Source organism: Canis lupus, chromosome 16, assembly GCF_011100685.1.
Source record: "Canis lupus familiaris isolate Mischka breed German Shepherd chromosome 16, alternate assembly UU_Cfam_GSD_1.0, whole genome shotgun sequence".
Lineage (NCBI taxonomy): Eukaryota > Metazoa > Chordata > Mammalia > Carnivora > Canidae > Canis > Canis lupus.
Window position 1 is genome coordinate 51,186,638 of NC_049237.1, and position 23,988 is coordinate 51,210,625.

At 35.0% G+C, this 23,988-nt stretch overlaps 1 long non-coding RNA gene across 4 annotated transcripts in view; it reads right to left on the reverse strand.

Moving 5' to 3' along the window:
• Positions 1–1,232: 1,232 nt before the first annotated feature.
• The window catches only part of LOC119874675, a 41,311-nt gene continuing 18,555 nt past the window's right edge, over positions 1,233–23,988 (reverse strand). For 3 of the 4 annotated variants that reach the window (XR_005371664.1, XR_005371663.1, XR_005371662.1), the window contains 6 exons: positions 23,798–23,881; positions 18,891–19,016; positions 15,983–16,097; positions 14,664–14,781; positions 10,152–10,311; positions 1,233–5,947 (listed from right to left, as the gene is read on the reverse strand). This is a non-coding gene — a long non-coding RNA (uncharacterized LOC119874675). The remainder of the gene's footprint in view (positions 5,948–10,151; positions 10,312–14,663; positions 14,782–15,982; positions 16,098–18,890; positions 19,017–23,797; positions 23,882–23,988) is intronic. The other variant, XR_005371665.1, reaches the window with a different exon arrangement.

The following is a 23,988-nucleotide window of genomic DNA, read 5'->3' on the forward strand; positions in this document are numbered from 1 at the left end:
AATTGGCTAACCTGCATTTACTAGATGCATGTTACTTTAGGGATCAAATCTACCCTCTCCTGTGAGCTGCTTGGTGGAATTATCATTCAGGGGAACTGAATGCTATGAGAAGATAGTTCCACAATGGGGTCACCTGACTGAAAATGAATTCAGCTTATTTCTTCCTCTGTTCCAGTTGGTTGGTTCACTCAGTTCACTGCTTTCTAAGTCTGCTTAGAGAAAGAAAGAAAAAAGCATTTTCTAAATGTAATTAAGGCCATATCATGATGGCTTTGAATATTCAAAAAAATACCCATTTCAGATCATTTTAAACTTTTTTTTAAATTATTAATTTAGCCACTCTGATTTAAAAACAACTCCACAAGTCATTTCACTAACAGGCCGGATCGTAAATTTGTTTCTAATGTCTTTATGACCCCAGAAAGCAGAGATGAATTGAGCTGGCTTAATTGGCTGAAACACCGTTGAAATGTAATGTGGGTGATTTAATCAGCCTATGGCACTAATGGAGTTAAGCACTTGGTCCAGTAGGAAACTGTATTTCAGCGAGTTTCTAAGTACCTGCCTATTGCTATATAGAAGGTGCTTCCGTCTGTAGTTTGCATGTGGCCTTGTATGGTAGGCTAAAGGGCAGAAAAAAGTTTAGAGCATATATTGTAAAAATGGAACAGTGGCAGGTTTTTAATCAACATTGTAATTTGGGGAAAGAACTGGACTGCGTAGAATTGTTGTAGAATACTTTCTGAGCCAGCCTATTTCATTGTTGTAGAATACTTTCTGAGCCAGCCTATTTCATTTCTCCCTAAGCCACCTGTTGGCACTGAGCAAATGGAGCCCACTTAGCACCAATTTATTTAAATAATGATTCAGGCCATTCACTGACCAGCATGAAAGGGGAAAAGGCAACAGTTATAAAAAACTAAAAAGTATCATTAACTGCCTATCCTATCTAAAAGTGGGGCAGTTCTCACTATCAGGGGGTGACACTGCATCTCTAAATCCAAATCGCCACTGCTCACACCCACCAGTTCAGGTCGCTTCTCTAGTACTTCCTATCTGTGTCTTCTTGGGCAAATTATTTAACCTGGTAATATCACTGAATCCTTGTTGGGTTTCACAGCATCATCTAAACACCAATTTGTGTTTTGCAGTTGCTCTAGTGAACTCTTGCTACTTCTCAAAACATCCCATCCTAGACCCTATAATTCCTGCTCCAGGTGGCTCATCTTCTCCGGTACATTAAGCTTAGTGACTTAACTTCTTGGAGTTTCTTTTCTTCCTAAAATCCATTTGGGGAAACTGATTAATATGCATAATCTCCTTTAGTAATTAGAGGTATATAATAATACAAACCAAAACTTATTTTTTTTTCCTGGCCAGCACTGCTTAGCAGCATAAATTTATCTCTGGTTAATTGTATACGTTAAGCCAAATACTCACTAGTGGATTGCTTTTCCTTAATGATGGAGGTGAACATAACTATAGATCATAGAAAAATTTCCACACAGACCATGCTTTACCCTTTTTCTGCCCTCTAAATTTTAGTAACTATAAACATATTTTAGATAAATATCCTATATACCCACAATAAATTATTTTTACATTAGGTCATGGATAAAATCTAGAAGATTATAATTGTTAAACAGAAAATACTTAATTTTCATTCTTTATAAATTATGGCTATTTTGAAACTATGGAAACAGGATTTTTTTTTTAATGAAGAGAGCTGCCACATTCTGGCTGAAATAGCTATAGCAAATTCTACTCATTTGATCTTGCCGCCTATGTCTGGGTGAAGACTCAGGAAGCCAGTAAAGTGCTGACTTGGTACGTGCTGCAGGCTAGGCACTGGATGATGGTCCGTCTCACATCCTTAAACACAGATTTGCTCGAATTGCTAGCACACATCCCTCAAACTCAGACTTCTTTTGGAAATTCTGGCACCCATTCCAACCCAGAATCACAAACACATTCTCATTCCCAAAAGGTGGGACAGGTAAACGTTAAAAACTTAAAAAATGATGCATTTTTAGATACTCACATTTGAGTTCGTTAATTTTAAAATATCATTCATAGCATTCTTTTCCTCTTCTTCTGTAAACAACTGCTTTTGTTTGGGAGCTTAGGTGTTAGTCTGGTATCAGGGAGATTATTAGATACAAACTCAGTTAAATTTCATGGGGCAATATCATGGTGCCTGAGAATAGGATAGGTGATATAGGAGAGAAACTTTCAGGGAGATGATTGAAAATTACAGAAAAATTAACTTTAAGTATAGATACATTTTAGACTAATATTTTTTTGTGGGAAGGTAAAGGCTGAAGAAAACGTGAATAAATAGCTTAAGCCAAGTGCACTGTAACATTTGACTTACTTTATATGGCCACTCATAAAGTATGGGATTGGCTTCTTTTCCCCATTGTTCTTTCCACCTTATAGATGATAAGTCACTTTTTTTTCTTTTTTAGCCAATAAGATTTTTAAACTGTTATCATTCTTCTGGTATAAAGTGATTTTGTGAATGTCACTTTTGAAATATAACTGATAAAATATATTGAGAATTGAGAATTTATCTTATGCCAGAAATATTGCTAAGTATTTAAATACACTATTTCATTGGATCTTTACAACAACTCCATAATTTAAGTACTATTATAATTCCCATTTTATAGATGAGGAGATGGAGACTTTGAAAAATTAATTGACTTGGAAACATCACAGAGTCAGTAATAGCAAAACCAGGACTCTGATACAATGATGTTTTTTCTTAGTGTTCCTATGTTTAATAATCATGTAAACTGCCTATCTGTACATTCTTAGTGGAAGAGAGACTTGATTCTGATGTTATCCAGATAATAAATATTATACAAATACTCTAGAATATTTGCATGCTTCTGAAAATACTTCATTTTCATTACTCACTTTAGTCAATATATATGTAGACACAGCATGTGGTTTTATGTATATTGGCTTCAGTTATTCATGGAAAGATGATAGCTTAATCCAATCAACAAATATCACTCACAGTAGTGAATTAGATCTTGCTTTTCATTAACAAAATGAGTATCATTAACATCCAGATTAAAAGTTAATTTGGTATTTTTACATGTTAAAATGATACTTTCAAATGATGAAATAGCTTGTAGACATATACATATTTGTGTAAATAAAATATTACAATGGAATAGGACAAAGTTTACCAAAAAGATTAATATGGGAATTGTCTTTTTTCTTAAATTTTGGCCAATCTTTCTTTTCTAATAGATTTGTGCATATTTTTTTTCAAATTAATTGATGTAATTTTGTTGATGCTACAGGCACTGAACACCTGCAGTTCCATGCAGAAATGTAGATTTTATTCTTATCTACTGAAATCAAGAACATTACCTTCATAATGAATCCAAAAGAAATTACTCTGGATACTCACATAGATTTTAAAGTAGTTCAGTTTGACTCAATTCAACAAACATTATTAAAGATGAACAAATGTTATTAAAGACCAACAAACATGATTAAAAACATTGTTAACATTACAGTGTTAGAAGCACTGCACAGCTCTGGAAAAATTCATGATTATTCATCAAACTGGGAAAATCACACTGCTTTCCTTCCTTTAAAAAATGTTAGTCAATTTGTTGATTGAGTAAACTACACGGTGTCTGAACTCCACACCTAGCTTGGATTTTAATTTGCAATGTAGCTTTTGAAAAATAATTTAGCCTCAGTTCCTTACTCTCATCATGTGACCTGTAAGGTCATTTCTAATTAAAGAAAATAAAAATGTGGTGACACTGTAAAATAATTGGTGAGAAGGTACTTCCTCAAATATTTATTTATTTATTTATTTTTCTCAAAGATTTATTAATGTGATAGCTATTCAGTTATTTTTAATGCAAGTCTTAAAACCAGTACAGTACGATTGTATACCATATTTTGCAAAAGTATCTAAAAAAAACATGAAACTCTGGAAGTAAATGGCAAGTTTAATTACTACACTTTTTCCTGTAACTAAAATGCTTCCTTTTGTCATCTCAGTTCTTATTTAGTGTAATTAGATAACGTTGATGCTCCTTTCAAATTAATCTTCATTGATTTTGATAGGAAACAATTGACAAAAATAGTGATCTTGACACTTATTTGATTCCTTTCCTAATTAAGTTCATTTTTATATTGATGCAATGTATATTTTAAGTATAATCAACACAAGATATTAACTATCCTGTGTTCATTGGATTATGTACTAATTTGTTAAAATTGAGTGATACAAAATGAAGTTAATACTTTTTTTAAAAGCTTTTATCTTTCCTTCTCACTTCAAATTACATGGAAATTAAATAAAGAGTAAAATGTTAGGAACATTTAAATTAGGTTTGCAGATACTTTTAAGGAAGTACATTTATTTTTCAGAAAGAACATTAAACTTCACTCAAGGAAATGACCATAGCATCAGAATAACATTTCCCAGTATATGTGATTCAGAAGCTTGCAGGAGAAGGATGTGTGTCTGAATATAGCTGGTCTTCAGGATGCACTTTTCCCCATACTTCCTCCAATATTTTTTAGTACATGTGCATTTTACTATTTGCCTATTGTCAGTGACTCATATTTAGAATAAAAAAGAGCTACATATTTTGATTATTCATTAAACTAACAATATTCCTTTTTTCCCTTCCCTCCTTTTTGCAAAAGACTTAATGGGCTTGCTTCTATTTTCTATTCTAAGAAACTAATTCAAGGTTAGGAGAAAGTTTTGATAATACTGAGGGTAAAAATAAAATTCTAGTTTTTTTCCTAATCCTCATTTCAAGGATAAAATATATTTAAGACTTTCATATTTTGTGGTTAATTATTCTTTTATTGAAAGAGATTATATAAGAATTTTCACATTTTCTTGAAATTCTAGTAGACACAATTTAAAAACTGCAGGAGCCCTTAAGAAGATACAACATAAATTACTCAGGAATTAAATTCTTCTGGACTTTTACATTGTTTTTAGCTTTTTAAAACTATTAATGTATAAGTGATGAGCATCTTTTTGCACAAATGTGGGTTTTTTTAATGCTCATGGTTGTTCCTTAAGGATACACTCCTAGAAATAAAATTACAAGGTCACAAATCCGATTTTTAAAAATAAACTGTATATAACTGTCAAAATTTGCTATGTTCAAAGGAGCCCTCATTAGCCTGTGAGGATGTCTAACAATACCTTAACCATTTTGAAGATCTTGCCTTTTTCATACACAAAATATGGAATTTCATTGTTTTCATTGGAATTCTATGATTACTCATTAACCTAAACTTTAATATTCACATTTCACCTACAGTGTTTAATGTTCACTTACATTTTGTCTTTTCTGTATTGTTATTTTAGTCTTGCTGCCAGTGTTTATCTTATTTGCTTTAATAACGATAGTGACTCTTTGTTGTATATGTTATAAACACTTGCCTGGTATATTTTTCTTGTCATTTATTTATGTATAGGAGAAAAACTTTTTAAATGCTTACATAGTAAAATAAGTCAATCTCTTTTTTTCTGTCATTGATTACATGCTTAGTAAGTTATTACCAATCCAATAGCCAGATACTTCCCAAATTTCTTTCAGGCCCAATATTCCATCTATCCTCCCTCAAATATCAAAAAGGCTGTTCAGTTAAAGCTATTTTGATTGAATGAGGAAATTCTAAAGATCATGACAGCTAGTAGAATAGACCCCTGATATAAAACCTAGGAGCAGTTTACAGTTGTTTCACATCAAATCAACTGTGTAAAATGTGTAAGCAAGATAATCTAGATCATGCTCTAGTAACAAAGACCCTTCAAATTTTAGTGATTTTAAACAACATAGGCTTATCTCTCATTCATGCTGCGTGTGCCTCTCAGATTTACTGAAGGGTGTTTTTCCATAGTGTCTTTATTCTTGAACTTCAGCTGAAAAACAGCTACCATCTGGAACACAGTAGAAGGAAAAAGAAAGCATAGAGAGGGAGAGAAAAATATAAGAAATGCACAAGGGTTATCAAAACTTGCATATGAAATAGGCATACGCCAATTCTTTTCATATTATTATACAATTTAAATGGCCTCATTCAAGGTTAAGTTGGTGGGGAAGGTCATGTGCCTCGAGGGGAACTGGATATTACACGGAATACTAATGATGATTACGGTCTGACTTTTTTGTCACTAAATATTCAGCATATCCTCTTCCCTATATGCCGGATCTGCTCACACCCTGTGACAGATGATACTCAAAGTCCATTAGTCAGTGGGTCCACCTAAACGTTCAAGCTTAAGTAATGACTAATATTTTCATCACCTACTCAGCATGTGCCTCCTTCCATCTAGAAATCTATGAACTGAAAAAGAAAAATTAGATGCCACACACACCCAATATAAAATGGCAGGACTAGGGCAGGTGTGGCCATGATAAACACTCCCACTGAGGAAGATAGGCCATGAGAGATCATAGTGCTTTTGGATCCCACTGGGTGTTGTTGGCAAGGTCTCTAACGTTGATGGTGGATAATATTTCTTATTTAGCTTGCAAATCCTTTTCCTGAAAGGGACTCTCCAGTCTGTAATTACAAACTCTGTTCCCTGACTTCTTCGTACCAGGAGATGCTTCTTTTTTCTTTATTCTCCTTGTCTGTATGCTATAGCCAATATGCATTAAACTATTTTTTTCCTTGAGGTAATCAGTTTTCTCAGACTGCTTCATTATCATTGAAAGTTGGAGGTTCGAAATCTTAGACATTCTTAGTTATGGCCTGTGGGTTATTTATTTAATTTCTTTGTACAAATCAATTAAAACTTACTTGGCTTATCTACTTTATTTCTGTTGACCTCCATGAGCTAACAGCTACATCTACAGCTATTTCTAGACAGTTCTTAGATTTGCTACAGATATTGCTTTTCTCCCATGCCTTTTATCACAAATTAATTGTAGATACCTTGACTTTAAAAGACTTAGATTTAATAGTCCCACATTGAGCCTTTCTCTGAGCCACTCCTTAAATTCAAAGGATTTACTGGATGCCACAAGTGTAAATGTCTCTGCTTTGAGGCACTTTAATTTATTTAGATATTTTAACAATGGGTCAGATGACTATTGCACTGATTTGCTATTTACCACAAGGTTGAGTTGTATGTAATTGGCCTTAACTCTCAAGTACCTTTTCAGTTTTATCATTTGTCATTTGGGATTGAGGACCGTTTGCCACATCCAACACTGCAAGTCCCTACTTTTCTGCACTTTTTTTTTTCTCTTTTATTCCTGCTGTTAAAACTCTACTCTCCTTTCTTAGATTGCTTTTTTTTTTATACTGCATTTCCCAAATGGAGCCCTATCAATAAACACTCAGAATTAATATTCTACTTTGCAATCTCTTTCCCTAGATCCGTGGATTCTTTGGATATGTGGTCACCTTCTCAAGTTAAGGGAGGCAACAGTTTTCCAAATCCTTGGCTACTTTTCATGATGGGTCATCAGCATTCCATCTGCAGCATCTGTTCCCTTCTTGTTTTCCAATCGACCACTAACACGATGCCATGTTTGTTATGTTTTGTTATGGAAGCACCCCAACGTGGTAGCTGTCAAGATAGTCTAGGTTATGCTGTAGCAGCAAATTACTCCCCAATAAAGGCTTAGTTCTTGCTTGTGCTTTTTGGAAATCTTGGATTGTCTAGAGTCTCCATCAAACTCTCTGCCTCCCTTCAGGGCCCATAATGAAAGAGGGATCACATCTGGAGTACTGCAAGGCACTGTGGCAGTAAGAAGGAGATTTTGGAAAACCCCTTCTTGGATCTTCACACCTCGGTTTGGAGGGGGTGCACATCACTTCTCAACATGGTTCATTGACCAAAGAAAGTTAATATAGTCAATTTACCTTCAAAATGGTAGAGAAGGAATATTCTAACATGTACTTAGAGAACCCAAATGATTACCAAAGTAATTATTTCACTAATTAATGTCCTTAAATAATATTTACAACTTTATATTGCCTATATTTACCACCATTCACTAAGGCTAAGAAATATCTAATATTTATGAAGAATTACAATAAAATTATGGTGATATTAAGCAACATTACCCCTTAAATTAGGATAAAACATAAAACATTTACAATGCATTTGAAAGAGTCTTTCTGACCATGGAGGCTAATAGATATTCCATTGTAGATAGAATCTGTTACAAATTTTTAGTTGTAAACATTTTCACCAGTTTTGCAATATCGACCCATTTCCTTTTTTTTCTTTTGCAGTACTGACTCTTATTAAAGAAATGCTACATAGGAATTAGAAAACAACAATACTTTAACCAGTGTTTAGATCTCAAATTTTATGGATTGCATATTCATCAGCTCTTTGTTGATTTTAGAGGTACAATGCTCTTCACTAATCTGTAATGGTAGCCTACTGGAGAGTTCTTATGCTATAAACCAAATAATTATGCTCTCATGGTTTATAATAGTCATCCTGGTATTTGCAGTTATGTCCTGCACCCAGCTGTGTCACTCCTTGAGAAAGATAGAAGGACACAATTAGGGCCTTAGCAAATTCTTAAACTCAAGTGATTCTCTTCAGTTGACCCATTAGTAAGAGAAAGGAGAGTTTAGGTACATCTCTCATTTTTGTTAGTTTACATGGGAATAATATCCAATGAAATCATTTGACATATTCCCTTAAAGAGGGCACTGGGGACTTTTTGTAACCCTGTCTTAAAGTACCACATCTCTAGTCAGTAAAACATTTTATTACTTATACTGATGCATGGGTGCACTGAGCCTCTGTGCCCAGCATTATTTAGTATTATTTCCATACGTTCATAGGCACATAGTTTAATGGGCATTATGATATACGGTTAAGTAGCATAGGTGACATCTGATAGTAATCTTCGAGTCAATAAAGGGAACAACGTTTTAAGAAAAGAATGAGCAAACCCTTTCTATAGGAACAAGAAAGAGAACATTATAAAAGATTTAAAAGCAAGGTACACATTTTCTGGTCCAGAAGCCATTCACTACAGCAATAAAATCTGTTCTCAACCATATTGTAAAGATTTGTCTAAGGACTGTAGTGCAGCAATTTTTTCAGGTAGATGACATAACATTACCATTTAAGAATGATTTTCCAAGGTTATGTGTCTTGAATATTATCAAAGAAATAAATTGAAAAATGAATATTAGTAATATAGAATAAGTATGTCTCTGGAATACTGTTGCTTCTCACAGAACTTTGTCCTGATCAGTCAAAGGATTGAGAGGCTAATGAACTTCATTATGTCATGCCTACTGATGTTGCCTTTTTTTGTGAATGGCACTTTTTCCAAGTTTTAATTTTTTAGCTTATCAGAACTGGTCCAAATTGAGTACCCAAGTGCTCTTAAAAAATAGCAAAAGAAAACTCTCTAAAACACTTTTTAATCTAAGTCTTGATTGATTATTAAAGGTTTTCTTAATAATTCTATTCATAAAATACATTTTAAGTTGTATTCTTTATAGTCTTTTTTTTAAGTTTTGACTTTACTTTCTCTCATGAAATATAATATTAATATGCTGATTGCAAATATATATATATTTAATAAAGTTAATGGATATCAATATTTTACAGCAAGTCATCTTATAGAAAATTTGTCAATTAAGAGCTAGAATATGAAGAAGATTTGATGTTTAGTGCAAAATTGATTACCAAATAAACAGGATTTTAAAAGAATAAATAAAACGTCAAAAAACAACAACTTAAAATTCTGCATGATAATCACCAGAATGACTCAAATAAAAAAAAAAGATTATTGGGACCAAATATCAGTGAGATTGCAGAGCCACTAGAATTCTCAGACATATGTAGTGAGACTATAAAGTCACTTGAGAAAAATTTCTGGCAGTTTCCTATAAAACTAAAGATATGCCTATAAGACAGAAATTCCCATCTTCAGTGTTTATCAAAGAAAAATAATATATATGATTATCTATCTATAATATGTATTATAGATATGTATTAGATATATTTACCCATGCACAAAACACCGTATAAAAACATTCAGAGCAACTTTATAATTAAAAACAAAATGGCTTAGATTGTTCATAAAGAGGTGAAAGTATAAACAAATTGTGTGTATCCGTAAGAGAATGCTATTTAGCAATACTGCTGATACCTGCATCCATATGATGAATCTCAGAACTCTGCTGAGTGAAAAATGCCTTACACATAGTAGTGTGTATTATGAGATTCCACTCACATGACTGGAACAGGTAAATCCAATCTATGTTGTGGTGGGAAATATCAGAACAGTGGTTTGCCTCTGGGAGTTGTATCTGCAAGGATAAAGCAAGACAAGAGTTTCTTAAGTTATCATAATGCTGTATATCTTGGTATAAAAGATGTATCTGTTTGTCAAAACTTAGCAAATGTGCACTTAAGATCTGTGCATTTCACGGTGTAACATTTTTCATCCAAAGAAAGAAATCCAAATGATGCTGAATTCTAGTTAATGTTAGAAATACTGAAATTTTTGGTGGAACTATATAAATTCTGCAACATACTTTTAATGCATCAAAAATAGTGTGGATGGATTGAATGTGCGGAGTCACATGACGCACATTGTGTACATTAAAGGTAGAATCTTTAGGTTCCTCTTCTATGGGTTTTCATTGTGAAATCTTTTCGGTATTTCTGTTGATTAAAATTTTCCACTAAATTAAAAAATTAAAAGCTTGCACAGAAGACAGAAGTTTGTTATCATATACTCTAGTATCAATCTTATGGAAGTTTTAAGGAAATGGATACAAAATTTTTATTGAAGAAAACAAGAGGAAAAGAGTGAATTAGACTGAATAAAGTGATTTTCCAAGCAATATAGTGGTTTGGGTAAGCTTTTTCCAAAAAGAAAGAAATCAAAGTTTTGTGTTTTCTTCCCCTATGGAATGAAAAACTGACTTCAAAAAAAAAAAAAAAACGGCTCTTCATTGGGAGCAGTCAGTGGAAAGACAGAGGCCAGTTAAAAAAACTGCTAGTTTTCCAAGAAGTCCATTCCCTAATCTCAGATGAAATTAGTAAAGGATTGTTGAGTGACAACAACTAACATGACAATATGTTGCCGTCAAACACGTTTTGTTGTAACTACCCTGCACCACCATTCAGGAGACTGGCGGCAGTTTGCCTAGGACTGGCTTTACACATTGAAAAAGTAATTTTGAACTTCATTCCTTTCCAGTTTCTTAGCTTATCCAGTTTCATGCATGCTTGAATCTGTGAGAAGTGACTCATCCAATTGGGTTTGCTTATATGGAAAGTTATTTCTATTATAATATGGTGCCATGTGCTGTATTTAGTTAAAAATGTTTATGTTATTCAACTACTAAATGCATTAGTAGTTTGCATAATTGTTTAACTCTCACTGCTTAATATTTGAATGTTTTTCATGTACTAATAAAATATATTTAGCATTTGTACATACATTAGATATCACAGATTTTAACTCTTAATACTATCAGTCATAAATATATCACTTGCTACAAATTTTCAGTGTGTGTCTGGGCTATTTGGTTTTAAAAGCTATTGAAAAGTCTTACTGCCTATATAAGTAAGTCAATAAACAAAGAAAATAGAGAAAAAAAGAACTTGAAAACAATTTCAGTACTTTGCTGGGAAAGGATGATAAGAACTAGCTATAAAAAGGATAAGGATAAAATCTAATGAGGGTGCCCATGGTGGTTTTGGAGCTATTATTAGGCTAAAAAAAAAAACTCTAATTCTGTATTTAAGTCCAATAATATTTATGTCACACCATGAGAAGTATTCCTTCAAATATTATTTATTTTCACCTAAATAACAATTGAAAATAAACAAAGTGCTGATTTTTGTTCCTCAAGGTTTTTAAAAAAACATTTGACTCTGTTTTATCTTTAATTCCTTAATGATTTAGGATTTCCTAGATAGCTTATAAAAAATAACTTAAACCAATTATTGGTGAGCTGTCTTACTTTGTTCAATAAAAAAAAAAAGACTGAAACTTTTCTTATAAAAATATAAAGGAGACAAGTCTTGATGATCTGATTAGGTAATTTATCACATTCCTGTCTCAGTATCTTTAACACTCATGTAACGGTACACAACAGAGCCTCCAACTGTCAGCCAACAACATATTTTTCCTTTAACATGTTTCGAGAATTCAGTATAGACAATAACCTTGAACAAACAAAAAGGCTACTCGGTTTCACAATTAGCATAAGGTTCAGGTCAAAGTCTCAGGAAACAACTGCTAGCTGAAGTCCAGTTAATATATCCAAATTCGTGTATTACATTTCAATATGGAATAGCACTGCTTAGGATAACAGCATCCAAAAAGTTCAAATCAAAAAAAGATTTACTTTGAAATGGTTATATAATTATGTTACCAAATTTTAGAGGATGTGAATGAGCCCTTTTATTGTTGAGAATTCAGCAGAAGAAATAACAATATTTTGGGTATTACTTTTATTTTATTGCAACAAAAAAACTATCCTTAAATGTTATCTGTTAACAGCGAGGAAGGTGTTTTGCTACTCAAGTCAAATTGTAGTTGCCTGATACACAATAGATAGGAAAATTTCTTTTTCAAATAATATGCTTTTTTATCTCAGAACTCTGACTAGACATATTCTCAAGTGCTGAGTAATCCTTAGAAATAGTTCAATCATATTTGGTAGTTTGGTCTCGTAAGACAACGTATCTCTTTCAATATAAACTATGAGTCTGGCAAAAAATATAGGTTTAGTCTTCTACTCTGTCATTGGCTAACTAGGATTTCTCATCATCAGAGATTTCCCTTATGGCTAATCAAATATCAGAATGATACATTTTAAATATTTTACTTATAGATGCTAACAATCTATATTTTTTAAGCATTTAGATTTTAGCACATCTAATAATACAATTTCATGTATACTATACACTATTGGCATTATCAATGAATTCCTCTCTTACCAAAGAAAAGGTGTTCAGGTGCATGAAATGGTGAATACTCCATCTTTTTCTGGGCATCAGTCCAATGACCAGATGCTGGGCAAAGTCCACATAGATTTGTGATTGCTAGTACAAACAATTCCTAATTAAGATTCTTTAATTGGGGCACTGACAAAAAAATGTATGCCTCCAATAGGACATAATAAAAAGTATACAGTATTCCTAATTACTAGAATTCTCAATTAATTTAATAAATATTCATCAAGCTCTTGGAGTGAGTGGTGTTTATTACCTATTCAGTCTTTAATAAGCTATAGTGGCAGACTTCCTGTTTTCCTTCGGGGAAAATTGATTCTTACCTATGTGACTGGGACAAAGTTAAAGAGTTAACATGTAATAATACTGGAATTATTCTTAATTCTGAGGTCAAAACTTAGACTCATTTTATTCTGCCTCACATCCACCCAATTATTCTTTGAGGAGGTGAAAAAAAAAAGATTTCACTTGCTCATTTACTCATCTTCTACTTCTTCTAATGCTATAGGTCTTTTCTCAACATAAATATTTCTCTTTCCTTTGCCATTCTGGGTACTCATGTCTCTCTTTTTTTCTCTCCTTCTGCACATTCTTAACTTTGTACTCCTAGTATCTTGTAAAGCACTCGCCACCACAATTTGCTTGATTAGACGACTTGAAGTATGTTGAAGGCCTATTATTTATTTCATCATCTACTTTTATCAAGATATCTAAAATTCCTTTACAATTTGAATGGTTTCAAATGATAACATTTTTGGCCAACCGCAAATTTTTGCACTTTACAACAAACTGCACATAAATGTATCCAATAGAATCAAAATATATTAGGTTTTAACGCTTATTATATATAAATATATGAGTTTCTTTAAAAGCCAGAGATTTTATATTATTCTCTCTCCATATCTCTATTCTATTTTCTCCACAGAATTTTGTCTTCATGAAATATAATTTTATGCTCAAGACTTTTATTGATTACACTATCATACTTTTCTGAACCAAAAACATATAAATTATATGCATTTAAAAATGCTTTAAAATAGTAAAGTGTAAATCTCTTCTGCATTGATTTATCATGGATATTTTTATTAGTATCAGCAAAATATTAATATATTACTTTTTTTTTTTAAAGAAAATTTTAGGGGCACCTGGGTGGCTTGGTCAGGTTAGCAGCTGCCTTTGGCTCAGGTCATGACCCCAAGGTCCTGGAATGGATCCGACATGGGACTCCCTGCTCAGAGGGAGACCTGCTTCTCCCTCTCCCCACTGATTCACTATTCTCTAACTTTCCTCTGGAATTCAAGCAATCAAAGTTACAGACATAGTGTACATTGTGATGTTCACCCTAATGATGGTTGTGAAATTACAAACCTTTATAAATCAATGGACTCAAAAAGAAGAATGGATCAGCTACAGAAAAAAGATCAGAACATATCTTCCTACTTCAAAACCAAGAGTCCAACTAGAAAGAGGGAAATCACTTTGTTATTGCAAGAAATTAAGGAAAAGGCTAAGTAACTCGAAGATATTTCAACTGTTTCCCAATAATCTCTGTCCCCATTATTTCCATTTTTGAAAAAACGTATATATATTTTAACAACGCAACTCCCAAGAAGACAACACATCTATGGCTAAAAGTAGCGAATGCATCCATATATGTATAATAATTTAAAAATCAGGAAAAACCTACTGTGAATATGTGGCTTTTCATCCAGTGCTATTTCTTACTCTGTGGGTCCAGTCAGCATAATGCCATCAATGCAATGGACCAGTATGATGTCTTGTGGAAGCAAAGGTAGTCAAGATTTCTGTAAACAAAATTATTTTTTTCAGAAAAAATAACCCTGAAATTATGACCTTAGCTGAAATCAAGAGCTGGACGCTTACCCTACTGGGTCATCTAGGTGCCCCTGTAAATTAAATTGTGAAACAGAGGATTGATATATCCCCGGGGTAAGATAGTGAAGGTGTATAACTGGTCATACCAGTGGAAAGAAAACTGCTCTGGAGGTCTTTACTGACAGGTCTCAACTAAAAAGCATTTTCAAAAGATCATATCTGGTATCAAGTGACATGCTAATTCCCTCAAGCCATGAAATCACATCTAGTACAGCAGCTGCAATTGGAGTCACCACCTGGTTAAGTTTATCATAATCCACTGTCATTCCCCATATTCCATCTGTCTTCTGCACGGTCCAAGCACTGGAATTGAATGGGGACGTGGTGGGAATCACCACCCCTACATCTTTCAAGTCCTTGATGGTGGCACCAATGTCTACAATCCTTCCAGCAATGTGGCATTATGTTAGCTCTACTATTTTCCTAGGAAGAGGCAGTTGTAGTTGCCTCCACTTGGCCTTTCCCATCATAGTAGTTCCCACTCCACAGGTTAAGGAACCAGGGTGGGATTCCATCAGCTATGGAATATGTCTATCCCAACTATGCATTCCAGAACTGCGGGAAGAACCACACCATGGGTTCAGGGACCCATCTGGCCCAACTTAAGATGGATCTAAGCCCAGCCTGCTTTGATCAGCTGATCTTCATAAGTTCCTACTCTGACTGGTAGGTCACAGTGATGTTCTGGGTCTCCTGGAATCAGCATCAGCTCAGAGCAAGTTCCCCAACGCACAGTTACCTTGGGAAAAGGCTGTAGCAGCTTCTACAGAAGCCTAAGAAACAGATAATGACTATTCATTCTTACAGTATGGTCCTTCCTCAAGGGAACCTGGTCTGCCTTTCATTTAAGAGATTCTAGGTCTATAAACTGGCTGAAGGCTGGGAATCGATTCAGGGGCTATGCCTCATTGTTTTAGAATTCAGGTTAGACTTGCTCACTGGACCAAGAAATTTTCTGCATATACAGACCAAGGAAGAATTCAGTAGAGTTCCTATCTATTTTACTTCCAGGAGCACCATGATCAATTAGACAATGTCATAGGTCTGAGTGAGTCAGACTATTCTCATTGCTGCTTTGACTCTGCTCTCCATTACGGTAGTGATGCTCACCTTGCCCTCTGTGGTTGAGTGATGCTATATGCCTCTTGTCACCCTGGGATCCAGTTATTCCCACTGATGCAGGTTTCCTGATTCAGCAACTGCAGTTCCCACTGTAAGGTCTGGCCTACAGAGAAGAATGATTGCAGAGCTTGTCAAGGACTCTGAGACTCTCCTCACAAATTTATTTCTCACAGTACTGGTGACAGGTATGTCTTCTGGACACTCCCAGGGTGGGTGAGTAAGCCTTAAAAGACAAATCCATCCTAATATTCCATGTTTCTAAGTATCTGAACCTGTTTCTCTATATTAAGCCAAGGCAAGTCACTCACTGTGGGTAAGCATCTTTTGTTTCATTTTTGTTTTTTAAGTTTTTAATCACCCAGTGCTCACCAGGACAAGTGCAATCTTTAATCTCCATCACATATATCACCCATCCCCACATTCCCCATTCCTCTGGTAACCATCAGTTTGTTCTCCATAGTTAAGAATCTGTTTCTTGGGACACCTGGGTGGCTCAGTGGTTAAGCGTCTGCCTTTGGCTCAGGTTGTGATCTCGGGGTCCTGGGATCGAGTCCCTCATCAGGCTCTCTGCAGGAAGCTTGCTTCTCCCTCTGTCTATGTTTCTGCTTCTCTCATGAATAAATAAATAAAATCTTGGAAAAAAATAGAATCTATTTCTTGGTTTGTCTCTCTTTTCTCCCCTTTGCTCATTTGTTTTGTTTCTTAAATTTCACATGAGTGAAATCATATGGCATTTTGTCTTTCCCTGACTTATTTTAGTAAGCATTATGTCCTTTAGCTCCATTCGTGTTGTTGCAAATGGAAAGTTTCCATTCTTTTTACAGCTAAACAATATTACATTGTATATAAATATCACATCTTCTTTATCCACTCATAAATCAATGGACACCTGGACTGCTTCCATATCTTGGCTATTGTAAATAATGTCACTATAAACATAGGGGGTAAAGGATCCCTGGGTGGCGCAGTGGTTTGATGCTTGCCCTTGGCCCAGGGCATGATCCTGGAGACCCGGGATCGAGTCCCACGTCGGGCTTCCTGCATGGAGCCTGCTTCTCCCTCTGCCTATGTCTCTGCCTCTCTCTCTCTCTGTGACTATCATAAATAAATTTTAAAAAAATTAAAAAAAAACATAGGGGGATGTATATCCCTTTGAATTAGAGTTGTTTTTTTTTTAATTCTTTGTGTAAATATCTACTAGTGCAATTGCTGGATCATAGGGTAGTTCTATTTTAGAATTCTGAGGAACCTCCATGCTGTTTTCAACTGTGGTTGCACCAGTTTGCATTCCCATAAATAGTACAAGATGGTTCCCTTTTTCCCACATCCTCAGCAACACCTGTTGTTTCTCGTGTTGTTGATTTCAGCCATTCTGACAGGTACGAGGTGGCATCTCATTGCACTTCCCTGATAAGTGATGATAAGCATTTTTTCATATGTCTGTTGGCCACTGTGGGGCCAGCTTTTTATCCAAGGTTCATCCAGCCCAGTATACAAACTGTTATATTTTATCCTAATACCCTGAGCTGCAACATTAAGTGCAGAGTTTCTGTCTAGTGAGATCACATCAATAAGTTAGGTCTAATCCAACTGTGTTTTCCTTCCACCATTATTGCACACCCTCAACATCCCTTCTTATATATGTTTTCTGGATTTCTGTCTGTATAAATTAGAAACTCAAGTGGTTCCTTTGGTATAGAACACTCTCCATGGGTCACATGTTGTACTTTACCTTTAGGGGTCTACTGGGCTTTGAGTATAGTTACAGGTCTAGAAGAACAGAGGAGTGGTGGGAGTGGGTCCTGAGGAGAATCAGTAGTGGTTGGATGACAGTTACCTCAAGGGAGGCCACTACAGTTGCCACAAGGCACCAACCACTGGGCGTAGGGAAGCTACTTTCCCTGGTAATGATGACTCACCAGAATTTAGGGCGTAATGTCTCTAGTTTCTTAGTTTTTTCCTGTGATTCTTCCCACACATCCTCAATCCAACATACCGCATCCCATTATTTCCCAGTCAATGACCTCCCTTTAAAAGCAGACATCCTGTGAGGTTCAACTTGCTTTGCAACTCATCCAATCACAGGATGGGTTCTGAGTGATGTGCAGCAATCTCAGCCCCAAGGCTCAGGAAATAATTGTGTCTTTTGAGTGAACTTTGTATGACTTGAGTTTGGACTTGGAGTCCCTGGGCTGATCCTTTTCTTTTGCCGCTTTTTTCCATGGACTTGAGGAGCTACCAGCCAATCTCATATCTGTTAGTTTTCCTAAAACATTACAACAGAACAAATGTAGTCACTTAGCTCCTTGCTTTTTATAACTGGTTGATTAGGAGGATCCTACAGAGATATTTTGCATGTTTCTTTATTTTTAAACGATTTTATTTATTTATTTATTCATGAGAGACACAGAGAAAAAGAGAGGCAGAGAGACACAGGCAGAGGGAGAAGCAGGCTCCATGCAGGGAGCCCGATGTGGGACTCAATCCCAGGACTCCAGGATCATGACCTGAGCTGAAGGCAGGCGCTAAACTGCTGAGCCACCCAGGGATCCCCTTTTTGCATGTTTCTATTGCCAAATCATGTCATGGGTTAACAGTGATGTCTTTATAATTGGAAATAGAAATACCATTTTAATCTAATCATATTAAAGAACCAATTCCAAAACCCCAGGACCAATTTTGAAAACTCATTCTTAACAATTCTGTTGCTTTAGAACTACTCTTGGATGAAAGCTCACATTAATCTGGTTTCTCCAGAGGAGCAACCATTAGGAGATGTGGGTATATGTGTATGTATATATGCATACACACACACACACGCACACACACATCCATCACCATCTTTCCTAGATACATATAGAAATATAAAGAGATTTAGTATTAGAAATTGGCTCACTCATATATGGAGACTAAGAAGTCTTCTCCTGTCTTCAGATTTAGACTTGGACTGAACCCCATCTTAGGCTCTTCTAGGTTTTCATCTAGGCAACTGTAGATCTTGGGCCCGCTGAGCCTCTCATCACTTGTCGAGAGAGAAAGTGTATAAGCAGGAATGAGATTCATGGCTCAATAACAAATGAATTAAAGACAGTCTTCAAAGCAGAACTACGTACTTTTCGAGGATATATCCAAATCTAATACTATATATTAAACATATTCGAATGGAAGCTTTCAGGTGGAGTGAGAGGAAGATGAAGTGAAATTATTAAATAATATAAGAGACTGGCCTTTAACCAAAGATGATTGGATACTATGGCCTGAGAAGATGAGGTACTAACCTGGAACACCCAAGAACAGATAAAGAAATGCATGATAAGTGTATCAAAAAAAAAAAAAAAAGATGAACAAAAAGCAGTGATTTCAGATATGTTCTCTCTGGTAGTAACATTTAATAAAATTGAAATAATTACATCTGCTCCATGCTGTCAGAGAACAGACAGTAGGATAGAGGAAATAGCCCAGATACGAACTATTATGTAAACTATGATACCCAGTATCTAAAAAGTAACTCATCTGCCCACCTACAGCACACACTTCATTCTTTGCCCTAAGACTTAGAGGTCTGGTCATTCTTCCTCCCAGGCCCACATCAATAGGGACAATAATTTGAAAAAATTTTTGACCAGTGTTAAACCAAGATTTTTAACTGCTGTCTTGCACAGTCACATTTTTCTCTGGCCCTGCTGAACTGGAATTTGACACATGGGGGAACAGAAGAGTTGAGTGGAATGACTTCTTGAAAGAAAGGAGGATTTTAACACAGGAAAGAGGAAAAAACTATTTTATTTCTTGGACAGGCAGTGACGTGGAATGCATTGTAAGAGTGAGCTGACATCTAGTGTGTAATTAATGCTGCTCACTCTAACAGAGTCTGTGAACTCTGGTGTTACAGGTCAATATCATCCCTGGGCTCTTTAGGACTTCACTGTCCAAGATGGCAGCCACTAGCCACATGTTCCTCCCCAGCATCTGAGACTTGGCCAGTCCAAATTTGATTTTGAAGACTTAGTATGAGAAACCGACTATAAAATATCACTATATTTTAATATTAAAAACATTTTAGGGATGCCTGTGTGGCTCAGGGGCTGAGCGTCTGCCTTTGGCTCAGGTCATGATCCTGGGGTCCTGAGTTCGAGTCCTACATAGGGCTCCCTGTAGGGATCCTGCTTCTCCCTCTGTGTCTCTGCCTCTCTCTCTGTATCTTTCATGAATACATAAATAAAATCTTTAAAAATATTTTTCAAGTGATAATATTTTGCATACATTGGGTCACACATATTTTTTTAAGTTAATTTTACCCGTTTCCTATGACTTTTTAATGTATCTACTAAATGTATAAAATTACATTTGTGGTTGTCGTTTGCATCCCATTTCTATTTGGCTTTACTGCTCTAGGGTCCTTTTTTTCTAAGTAGCAATTCTTCTTTAATTCCTGATTGAAGTTGTTGCTTGAGCAATTTATTAAGACTTGGCACAAAAGATGACTTGTAGGCTGAATGATCATCTATATTTTGCTCATCTGAGACAGAATAAAGTAAATAGGAAATACGGGGAAGTACAAACTGAGGGTGTAAGTGAAAAACAAATCAAGCTTTAAATTTCCACAAGAACAAAAACAGTAAAAAACAAAATGCCAACCAAAATGGCAGCAGGCATTGCTCTGTAATCCTTTCTGATTTTGAGGCCCATTCTTATAAATTTATCAGGTCCCGGAAGGTTGGATGTGGGAAAGAAATACTTATTTTTAATGTGAAAATACTCATCTAGAGGTGAGCACAAAGGTGTCCAAAGCCTCATCCTTGGCTTCAACTCTCACTAGTACTACTATATTGTATTTTTATCCAAATGTTTAGAATTCAATTACTAGCAGAGGTTCAAAGGATGTCACAATTAGTGAGTGCCCACAGTATTCTTTATCTTAAAAGTCATCGTGGGAGGGACGTTTTAAAGACACTTTAAAAGGGCTAATGTATTAATAGCTTGGGTAACATTCTATGTCTGTGCTAGAAACTGTGACAAATAGAACAGCACAGAAGCAAAACCAGACCTTTGACGTTTGCTCAGCTATCTCATTTACCCGTTATTTTTATGGCCACGAATATTAGTATTTGTGTTTTATGACCAATACCTAGGGTTAGGATCTAATTTTCAAAAGGTCTTTCAATGAATATGCGTTCATTTATATTTATGTATAAAATTATATACAATTCTATTTACGTGTACATACATCTCTATGTATCTCAGCATTAAATTATAAGACTGTTACTACCTAATTAAAAATAAAATATCAGTACATGTAATCAAATAATATCAGGAATCATGAGAGACTTCCCAATTGGACTGCGTTCTTAAGTGGCGTGATTCTGGTAGGTCCAAATTGTGCCACTGAGTCTAAGTTCTATTAAGAATCAATTTATAAAATAAACTACTACATTCTCACACATTTTCATTGCAAACTTATTGTTATATTGCCTTTAAAGTGCTCCAAATGCATTTATAAATATCTTTCATTTTTGTTGGCCGGTTTTCCGAGGTTTTTAGTTTCACGTAAAACAAACTGAGAATTCAGTTAAGTGACTGGTCACCCTATGATCAAATACCCAAATTTTTCTGTGTATTAAAATATTCACCTCACATCCTACATTTCCCTACTGCCAATTTTTCATACTATGTTGACTGTAAGATCACTGAAGAGAAGACAACCAAGGTCACTTATTCTAGTTACCTCCAAATGGGGTCTAAGCAGCTCCCCAAAAGTAGGTTATAGTTTTACAAAATTCTGAACAGGCTGATCAGGAGCTTAATTTACTGCTTAGATCTGGTTGGGCACCTAATTTATTTTTAATTGACTGGGCGGTTTCTGCTCCTAAGATCCATAGAAACTTAACTACTATTAATTCTTTATTTTGAGCTGATGATACTTGAGTTCATAATTTTACATGCCCAACCGATCATTGCCTTCAGGTAAGGAAGCTACTCATAGCTGAATGCTGCCAACTATCCTGATTCCTGGGCTTTCTACTACCTCAGAAAGACCCACTCAACTCTCAGGAAGCAAAGACACTGTAGCTGTCCTGGTGCGAACATGAGCCACTTCTTTATAGATGCCCCACTTGATTTTAAAAAGCGTGTCACTGAGATATAATCCATGTCTCATGCAGTTTTTCCATTTAAAGCATGTAATTCGGTGTTTTGTTTTTAGCACATTCAGAGTTGTGTAGGAATGATACACACTACAGCATGGATGAACTTAAACACATTACGGTAAGTAAAAGAAGCCAGGCACAAAATCCCACAATTTCATCTATAGGATGTGTCCAGAACAGGTCAATGGATATGGACAGGAAGTGGATCTTAAGTTGCCTGAGGCTGGGGGCTTTGAGGGTGCTGATGAGCATGGGCTTCCTTTTGGGGGTGATAAAATTGCTCTAAAATTAGATCATAGTGCTAGAGGTGCTTTCTTTTGAGCAATTTCCATCTGCCCCTGTATTTTTCCTTCTTTGTTTGTCTTTTATTTTCTTCTTCCGAAGAAGCAAGCTTTCTGTTCCCCCAGACCTGCTATGACTTTCCTCTCCTTTCTAATTGAAAAATTGGCTTGGATTTATCACAGTTGTGGACCTGGAAACAGAGGGGCAGTTAGGGTTTGTGGAGGCACCAACACCAGCTGGTTTTTATCACAACAGTTCTAGCAAGAGTTCACTTTTGTCCTCTGTTACCCTCCAGTAGCCCAAACTCCCAATACTCTGATAAATAACTTTGATATCTTTTTTCACTGGTTAATACTGTCCATTTAATAGCTTCTCATATTTTAAGCAGATGATGAAGGATCTAAAGTTGACCCCACTCCCCATACCCACACAAGCACATTCAACTTGCCCTTTTCTTTCATATTGCAAATACAACAGGAGCCAAGAATTGCTAATGTCATAATTTCACTGTGCCCATATCATCTTTCCTTCCTTTAAAATTTGAAGACATAGCAAGACTGAGTATGAGCCTATATTCTTTTTTTCCCAATTTAATAAGGTCAAGTTTACTTAAATTAAACTATGTTGAAAGTAGAAATGTCATGTATTTATTACTTTAGCTGTATTCTCTCAATACATTTTATTTAGTGTTCTTAGAAAATATAGATAACCCTAAAATAATTAAATGTATAGCAATATAGCAATATATATTTTAAATGGTTTATTTTAAATCTTGGCCAGATAACTCATATATAGATGTTTTAAAAGGAGGTTACCTGTTGGATATTTTGCTAGAATATATTTCATGATAAATTAATATTTTGGCATTCTGCTTGGAAGGTATATGGTCTACATTGTGAATTCCTCTGTCTTAACTCCATTTTGCCCGTTGAGCCATCTAATTATTTTATAAAAGCCACAGAATCTCAAGACCAAGTTTCTTGTAGATAGATATATAGAATATCCATGATGAAAAGCAACATATTCAGTTAAATTATACAAAAAAAGGGACAGGCGCCAAAATTACTTACTTACTTACTTTCTATTTATTTATTTTTTATTTTGCCTCTTAGGATTAGCTTCTTTTATCATATATATAAAATCATATATATATATATATATATATATATATATAAATTTATATAATTTTAGCCTTATAAAGCCTTTTTCATTTTATATGTCTATATAAGTACTTTTTTCCAATACCACTGCATTATAGAGGTACACTACTCTTATTAATACTGTTAAGATTGCATGTGTAAAATCTGAAAAGCTATCTGATAGAGACTATAAGCCTGACCCTGATATAATTTGGTTCAAGAAGTAAGGAACTTACCTGCTATGTAGTCTAGAAAAGCCACTCCATTGCTTTGGGTCTTAGTTTCTCCATCTATAAAATAGAGGTAATACCACTACATCTCTGAAAAAAATTTAAAAAAAAACTTAGAAAAATGGCCACTAGTCACTTATTCCTCATTTAATAGCAGTGAGTGATACAGTCATTCTTCCAAGTTATTAGCATTTTGT